Source organism: Mus pahari, chromosome 13 (genome assembly GCF_900095145.1).
Source record: "Mus pahari chromosome 13, PAHARI_EIJ_v1.1, whole genome shotgun sequence".
NCBI classification, from domain to species: Eukaryota; Metazoa; Chordata; class Mammalia; order Rodentia; family Muridae; genus Mus; species Mus pahari.
The window spans coordinates 12,777,579-12,785,739 of record NC_034602.1 but is presented as its reverse complement, the minus strand read 5'-3'; positions in this window follow the sequence as shown (position 1 = coordinate 12,785,739).

The following is an 8,161-nucleotide window of genomic DNA, read 5'->3' as shown; positions in this document are numbered from 1 at the left end:
CCCTATCTGATTTAGGATTGGTAAAGATCCTTTCCCAATCTGTTAGTGGCCTTTTTGTCTTATTGACAGTGTCTTTTGCCTTACAGAAGCTTTGCAATTTTATGAGGTCCCATTTTTCAATTCTTGTTCTTACAGCACAAGCCATTGCAGTTCTATTCAGGAATTTTCCCCTGTGCCCATATCTTTGAGGCTTTTCCCGACTTTCTCCTCTATAAGTGTCAGTGTCTCTGGTTTTATGTGGAGGTCTTTGATCCACTTAAACTTGACCTTAGTACAAGGAGATAAGAATGGATCAATTCTCCTTCTTCTACATGATAACCGCTAGTTCTGCCAGCACCATTTGTTGAAAATGCTGTCTTTTTTCCACTGGGTGGTTTTAGCTCCCTTGTCAAAGATCAAGTGACCGTAGGTGTGTGGATTCATTTCTGGGTCTTCAATTCTATTCCATTGGTCTACCTGTCTGTCCCTATACCAGTACCATGCAGTTTTTATCACAATTTCGATATAGTACATTTTAAGGTGATTCCCATAGTGATTCCCCCAGAGATTCTTTTATCATTGAGAAGAGTTTTTGATATCCTAGGTTTTTTGTTATTCCAGATGAACTTGTAAATTTCCCTTTCTAACTTGTTGAAGAATTGAGTTGGAATTTTGCTAGGGATTGCATTGAATCTATAGATTGCTTTCAGCGGGATAACCATTTTTACTATATTTATCCTGCCAATCCATGAGCATGAGAGATCTTTCTATCTTCTGAGATCATCTTTGATTTCTTTCTTCAGAGACTTGAAGTTCTTATCATATAGATCTTTCACTTCCTTAGAGTCACACCAAGGTACTTTATATTATTTGTGACTATTGTGAAGGGTGTTGTTTCCCTAATTTCTTTCTCATCCTATTTATCCTTTGTGTAGAGAGAGGCCATTGATTTGCTTAAGTTAATTTTATATCCAGCTACTGGAGTGAAACTGTTTATCAGGTTTAGGAGTTCTCTGGTGGAATTTTTGGGGTCACTTATGTATACTATCATATCATCTGCAAATAATGACATTTTGACTTCCTTCCGATTTGGATCCCCTTGACCTCCTTTTGTTGTCTAATTGCTCTGGCTAGGACTTCAAATACTATATTGAATAGGCAGGGAGAGAGTGGGCAGCCTTGTCTAGTCTCTGATTTTAGTGGGATTGCTTCCAGCTTCTCTCCATTTACTTTGATGTTGGCTACTGGTTTTCTGTAGATTGCTTTTATTGTGTTTATGTATGGGCCTTGAATTCCTGATCTTTCCAAGACTTTTATCATGAATGGGTGTTGGATTTTGTCAAATGATTTCTCAGCATCTAACAAGATGATCATGTGTTTTTTGTCTTTGAGTTTGTTTATATAGTGGATTACATTGATGGATTTCCGTATATTAAACCATCCCTGCATCCCTGGAATGAAGCCTACCCCAAGGCCATTTCTATATCTGCCCCTGGTCCCTGCAAAGTCCCCACATATTTATAATAAATTTCCCCTCTTATTTAGATAATTCTCTGCTGTGACTTCTACATTTGCATCCAGAAAGACATAGAAAGTATTTCTAACCTTCCTCTGAGGCTCTATGAAATATGTTGCCCTTTTTCTTTTTTTAAACAAAGCACAATGAAAGTGTCCTGGTTGACAAAACCTAGTGTATTGTGTCAATCATATTGTTCCATGTTCCATTAAGTGACATACTATAATGTGATTAATACACTATATACACAATGGGAACTGTCACAGAGCTACAGAAACAACAGGGGATTTAAAGTCCCAGCTGGGAATTGCTCAAGTGCTCTTGGCTCCTGCATGTTTCACCTTTCATCTGTAATTAGTCAGGAATGTAGAAAGCAGCACCATTCTTCACAGCTGGGTGGACTTGGAGTATCACTGACTATCTTTAAATCTCTTTCAGTGTTCTTAGTGGTAACATTTTCTGCACTTTGAAATTGCTTCCAGAACCTTCATATCAAAATGATACAATGATTTTCTCAGTCACCTTTTCTCTTTTAATTTTCCCATATTTTTTTGTCTCTTATTCTTCCTAACCTGGGGGCAACACCTTTTTTTTTTTTACATTTTACTGTAAGGTCCATGAGAATCATACATAATGAGAGTTTTGTGAGAATTTGTTGAATGAGTTACTGGTCAATATTTATCCTTGTGACTTGCTGTGTATTCTGTGTGATATTTAATAAACCACAGTCAAGCATCATGTATCGGCTTCTTATGGTTTCCTTAGCAAATAATCACAAACATGGAGAGATAATGGAGATATAACCCTGCCCCATACTTGAGACGACAGAAGTCCAAATTCACGGTGCTGAAAAGACCATGCTCTCACAGCAGAATAAGAGAATAGTGTGTCCAGCCTCTTCCAGCATTCCCCAGAAAGATGCTGCACACTATGAATCTCTGCTTGCAGAATTGACCTACCTTTTATGTCTGATGTTTCTATGTCATTTCCTCTTCTTTTAAGGACACTGGTCTTTGGAGTTAAATCCCACTTTGGACATCCAATATGATCTCCTTTCAGGGTCCTTAATTGTATTTGCAAACTTCAGTCTTCCCCAAATAGGAAACAGATCCTAGAAAACAGGAATTCTGGGCATGTAGGGCACCCTAAGCTGTCCAAAGTAAGAAAGAAATGAGAGATTCTGAGAAATTAGCAGTTTGCATGCTTGGTTACATATTCTTTGTTTACTTTTGCATCTTATTAATGATAGTAGTAAGAAGGTAAATATAATTTAGATATACCATCATAGGAGTTCCAGTTGGAATATAAATTTTTTATTATATAAAGAATTTTTAACAATTTGGATGAACTTACACAGGCTCCAAATTCCCTCAGAATAAAGAAAACAGACTTCATATCCTCCCTAGATGTGCTGATGAGGGAGGCATATGCTATATTTCGTTCAAACAGAATGTTGGGAGAGGGTGACCAGTTAGATACCATCATGATTCTTAAGCATGGATTCTACCCCTTTATTCCACCCTTTTCATCTGTATCCAGCTACAGACAGGAGTTCAGAGAAGAGAGAAAAGAATGTTTGAGATGACAGTCTTAGTAAGGAATGCTAACCTATAAAGGGAGCCAAACAGTACCACTTCACAGCAGCAAAGCCATTCCCCTTAAAGAAGACTTGAAAGGATTAGTGTCAGTGAAAAAAGAGAGGGAGAAGTGGATATCTTGGAAATACATTATTATATGTTTGAAAATGTTATAAAGAGCCTTATTATTATATACTTAATTTATGCTATTAAAGTGGGGTTTATTATTAATAAAGAGAGGTCAGGAGGGCATGCCTGTTTTATCTTCTTAAGAGCATGACAGCACATACATGGACTGATTGCTCTCTTTAGTTAAGTTTCTGGGTACATAGAATTGTTTGTTTGTTTCTTCAGACTTGATCTCATGTGGTCCAGATTGTCCTTGAACTCCTGATTCCCCTGCCTCCACGTCCCAAGTGCAGAGATTTCAGACCCATGTTATCATGCTTGGCTGCATAATTTAACAAGTCAACACAATTGTTTTCAGCTTTTATTTTATCTGCATGTTTCTGTGAGTGGAGTTTGTTGCAATACATTGCTTTAAATAATTTTACAGCTCAGTCAGCATATAAAGTTTAATGATAAATATTGATGCTCCTTGAATGATCATACCATCATCCTAATAAATTATCATGGCTGGGGTAATTCAGGCAGCTTTGGTGATTGATATTTTTATTTTATTCTTAACATTGAGCTCTGTCTTATATATCTAAATGTGTCTTCCTCAGAAAGGCCAGGAAATTCTGAAGCAAATGAAATCATCTAGAATTCATTATATTAGAAACTCATTAACAAGTAGGTTGATATCTGAAATTGGTTGTGAAAGTACCTTTATGTAAAATAACCAGACTCTGCTCATTAAAGAAATCTGATAGCTCAGCTTCCCTGAGTCGTAGGAAATGATCACTCTAGAAGAAATAGATTTTTCTTAGTATGTCTACAAAACAGTATATCTTAATTTGGATAAATCTAGTTAAGAAATACAAAAGGCTTCAAGGGAGAAAAATAAAGGTACTTGCTGAGTATCTTTTGAAGATCCAATAAAAATCAAATTTTTGATGGCTCAAATGTCATGATATATTCCTTAACCAACTTTCTTATGCAATTGATTATATTCAGATACAATCCACAATTTACCTTAAAATTCAGTACATGGTGACTTCCTGTTGAGCACAGAGTGATATATCTAAATTTTTAAAATATTTGGTTTCTAATTAGAGTTCAAGTTTCATTTTTTTATGTCTATGATAAAGTATAAGTCTCACGTACATCTTTGCAAATTAAATAGCTGTTCATGGGTTTCCTCTCAATGGGGTCATGCAGTTTGGTCCTAAACATACATACATACACACACACACACACACACACACACCCCTTTCTGAAGGCAGGCATATGCACAGTCCTTCCCACTCTTTTATTTATTAACTCTCTTGAACTCAGAACATTGAAAAAAAAATCTGCTTAGTGGGAGAAGTCAGAGAACAGTATAGCAATTTCAAATTAAATCCTGAGGGTAAATTGTGGAATGAGTAGGATTGAATTTATTCATTTTGTAAGAATAGAGAATTATTCCAAAGTTCAAAAGAATGGGTATGCCTTCCCACCATGTGTTGCATACTAAAACTGCACTCAGAGAATGATTTGTTTTCTATGTATGTGTCTACTTGTGCGTGCATATGTGCAAGAGCCCACATGAGTTTATGTTCAACAGAAGAGGGTATCAGATCACCTTGGAACTAGAGCTACAGGTGGCTGTGAGCAACCTAACTTGGAGTCTTCTAGAAGAGCACCAAGTGCTCCTTACCTTTAAAAAAATAGCTGTGACTTCTGCATCCCCTTGTATCAGGAATTATGAAATTGAGTTCTTAAGTTTGATTTCAGTGCTGATTCATGATTCCAGTACATTCTTGCTGGGCGTTTCAAAAGGAAAGCCAAGGCCTCCTCAGAGCCAGCCACGGCGGAATAGCATTATCCCAAATCTAGGATCCTGAATGTTGCAGCACGGGGTCTAATTTTGTCTATTCCTCTAGAGCTCACTTAAAATCTTTTCCACACCCAGATGTGTACACATTTTACGTTTCCATGTCCTTACTCACTTTTATGTCTTTTAGTCTCAAAATGACAGAGTAGTGTTGTACAGAAAGAGAAAAATTGACATAAACGAGATCTGTGAGTATAGAGTATAGATTTAAGGCATCTGAGTCACTTTATTTCTTTGTATGTATTTGATAAGAGCACTGAATGAGCAAAGTGAAGAATGAGCAACATATGAGAGAGTATTCATGGCACATTCAGACCTTATCAGGCCTGCGATCAGTTATCTGTTGAAGAAAATTACATTGCATCTGTCAATAGACTTAATAACTCGGAGCCTGTGATTTCATAATGGATAATCACACAAATTCAGGAAGCTATACCATATGCCATTCCAGTTGTCTACTCTCTTATTCACCTTAATTTTCTAGATGACTGAAATTATCTATTCCTGTGCTGGAGATGGACCACATGGAAATAGGGCCCTGCAGGAATCCAACCCCTCCCACGTCAGGCCTGTGCAGGTTGAGGCTGCTGGGTTTTGTCTGAGACTCAGGCATCTAATTGAAATGAGCAGAACTTGGAAACTGTAAACCTGGACAATGCAAGTGATTAATGAATGGGAAACAGAGCACAGAAGATGTGGAACAGCTGAGGGAACCCAGGAGGGAGATGTGGGGCAGTGAAGGCAAACAACTCAGCGTCTGAGGAAGAATTCCACATCTCTGCATGTGAACTGAGGGGCATAGGCTAAATGGTGCAGACTGCAGTTCCAAAGCTTCCCCAAAGCAGGGACTCTCACAGAAATTTCACTTTCATTTATTAAATATTCAGTTTCTATTTATGCAACCATTTCTCCACTTCCATACATTATGGTCACTGTACCAGTAATAGTATTGACTACAAGTAGTGAATGACTTAATTTCAAGCCATCTTACCAAAGAGGCAGTTCTTGCTCACAGGCGAGATCTGATGAAGGAGTTCCTGGTGTGTTTGAGGATGCTCAGTGAACTCATCAGGACCTAGAACTCCTTCCATCTTTCTCCTGTATCCCCTGACACAGCTCTTGTCCTCATGCTTGTTTACAGGATATTGCCAGGTGGTCACTGACTCTACAGAACATTTCTTCCATGTGAAGGATAGATGTCTGTAACATGTGCAAACCTGAGCAGAAACTCCCCATAGGTGCTCCCTCCCATGACTTGAATCCAAACTGATTCACACAGGGAAGGGAGCTTCCAAGGAAGCTGGGTAAGATGCTGTCTCACGTGGGGTGGTTCTTGTTGCCTACAAATACCTAGAGACGAGACATGTGAACAAGAAAGGACAGAAGGACACATATCAGTTAAGTAATGAGCAGGGACTGTGCCATCATTTGCTTAAGTTCCTAAATAAAGGTAACAGGATAAGGTTTTGACAACTATGCTATTATGGGAATGTTATGGTCCCAGTAAAGTCAAAGGGGAAAAGTCATCAGGACACCACTGCAGCCCGTTCTGTCTCTCTTTCTCTCTCTTTCTCTCTCTTTCTCTCTCTCTTTCTCTCTCTCTTTCTCTCTCTCTCTCTCTTTCTTTCTCTCCCTTCCTCCTTTCCTTCCTTCCCTCCCTCCCTCCTTTCTTTCTCTTTCTTTCTTTCTTTCTTTCTTTCTTTCTTTCTTTCTTTCTTTCTTTCTTTTTCTCTTTCTTTCTTTCTTCCTTTCTTTATTTCTACTTAATAATTTTACAATTTAATATATAAATGATTTATATACTGACCACTCTCATCTTCAGACCTTGCTACCAACCTGTCCACTTCCCCCTTTCCTACAAATCTTTCCCATGCATTTTTGCCCATTCATTTTGTTTTGTGACCTATTAGAATTAACCAGGACCATGTGTAAACAGTGGGTTTGGAGCATCCACTGCAGCTCAGAGGGCTCAGCAGAGGAGGTACAACCGAAAGCACTGATTCCTGATTCCTCTTCTCCCAGAATCTATCAATAGCCAAAATTCAGAGGTAAAGGGTAGGGATCCTGACTTCTACCTCTTTTTCTTGGATTGTGTGTACCCAGTGCATATTACTATAATTGTTGTGAGTTAATGACTATAATGGTTGTGTTGAGTGTACAGAATGATATTTCACAGCCCTTCCCCCAATCTTCTGGGTCTTATATACTTCCTGCCCCTATCTGGCACATATTAGAATTGAATGCTTGTGTGTATATGCACATGATTTAAAAATAGAGTCATGTGTTTTCTTGATGTTTAGGTTTTTAGTTCTTTATTTTTGTTACCAATCCTCTGTTGAATGCTCAGCTGGCAAAGAAGTTTTTCTTCATCCTGTAGTCTGCCTCTTCACTTGACTGACAGGTTCTTCTGCTGGGCCAAAGCTTTTCTAAATTCTGTGAAGTTCTATTTGTCAATTGTTGATCTTATTTCCCATTTCTAGCTCTTGTATACTTCCTGGCCCTCTTTATGTTTCCCTGAGCCTCAGAAGAGGAGGTTAAAATGACTTGTTAAGGGGTGGACCCAACATCTGTCACTTACCTTCTGCATCTCAGGAAGCTACTGAGTCTCAATTGAACATCTTGTTGTAAAGAGAAAGCCCTCTAATGCTGGAAGCTACGTTTGTTTCAGTGTATAAGCATTGGTACTGAGAAGGCCGCTTGCTGTAGAATCAATTTAGTTAATTACCAGAAATGTGCCCCCCAATGGACTTACAACCTCCACATCTGGGAGTTTTCTAGGCTTCCAGTACCAGGCATTGCTTACCTGTTCCTGGCGTGGTCTTGAACCCATTCAAGAGGTAGCTAGGCTCCTCCATAACAGGCAAAACACTTTGCACAGATCAGCACATCTTGCTTTACTATGGTTTCATGATACCTCCTGTAGTGGCTATTCCTGGTTGTCAACTTGACTATATTTGAAATGAACTACAATCCAGAATTGGAAGGCTCACCAGTGAACCTAATCTGGAGACTGGGAGATAGAAGTTTCTGATCTGGATCTTGGTATGGAGATCTTGAGACACAGTGGTGATTGAATCCAGAAGATTAAGACAGGGAGATCTCCGAGTC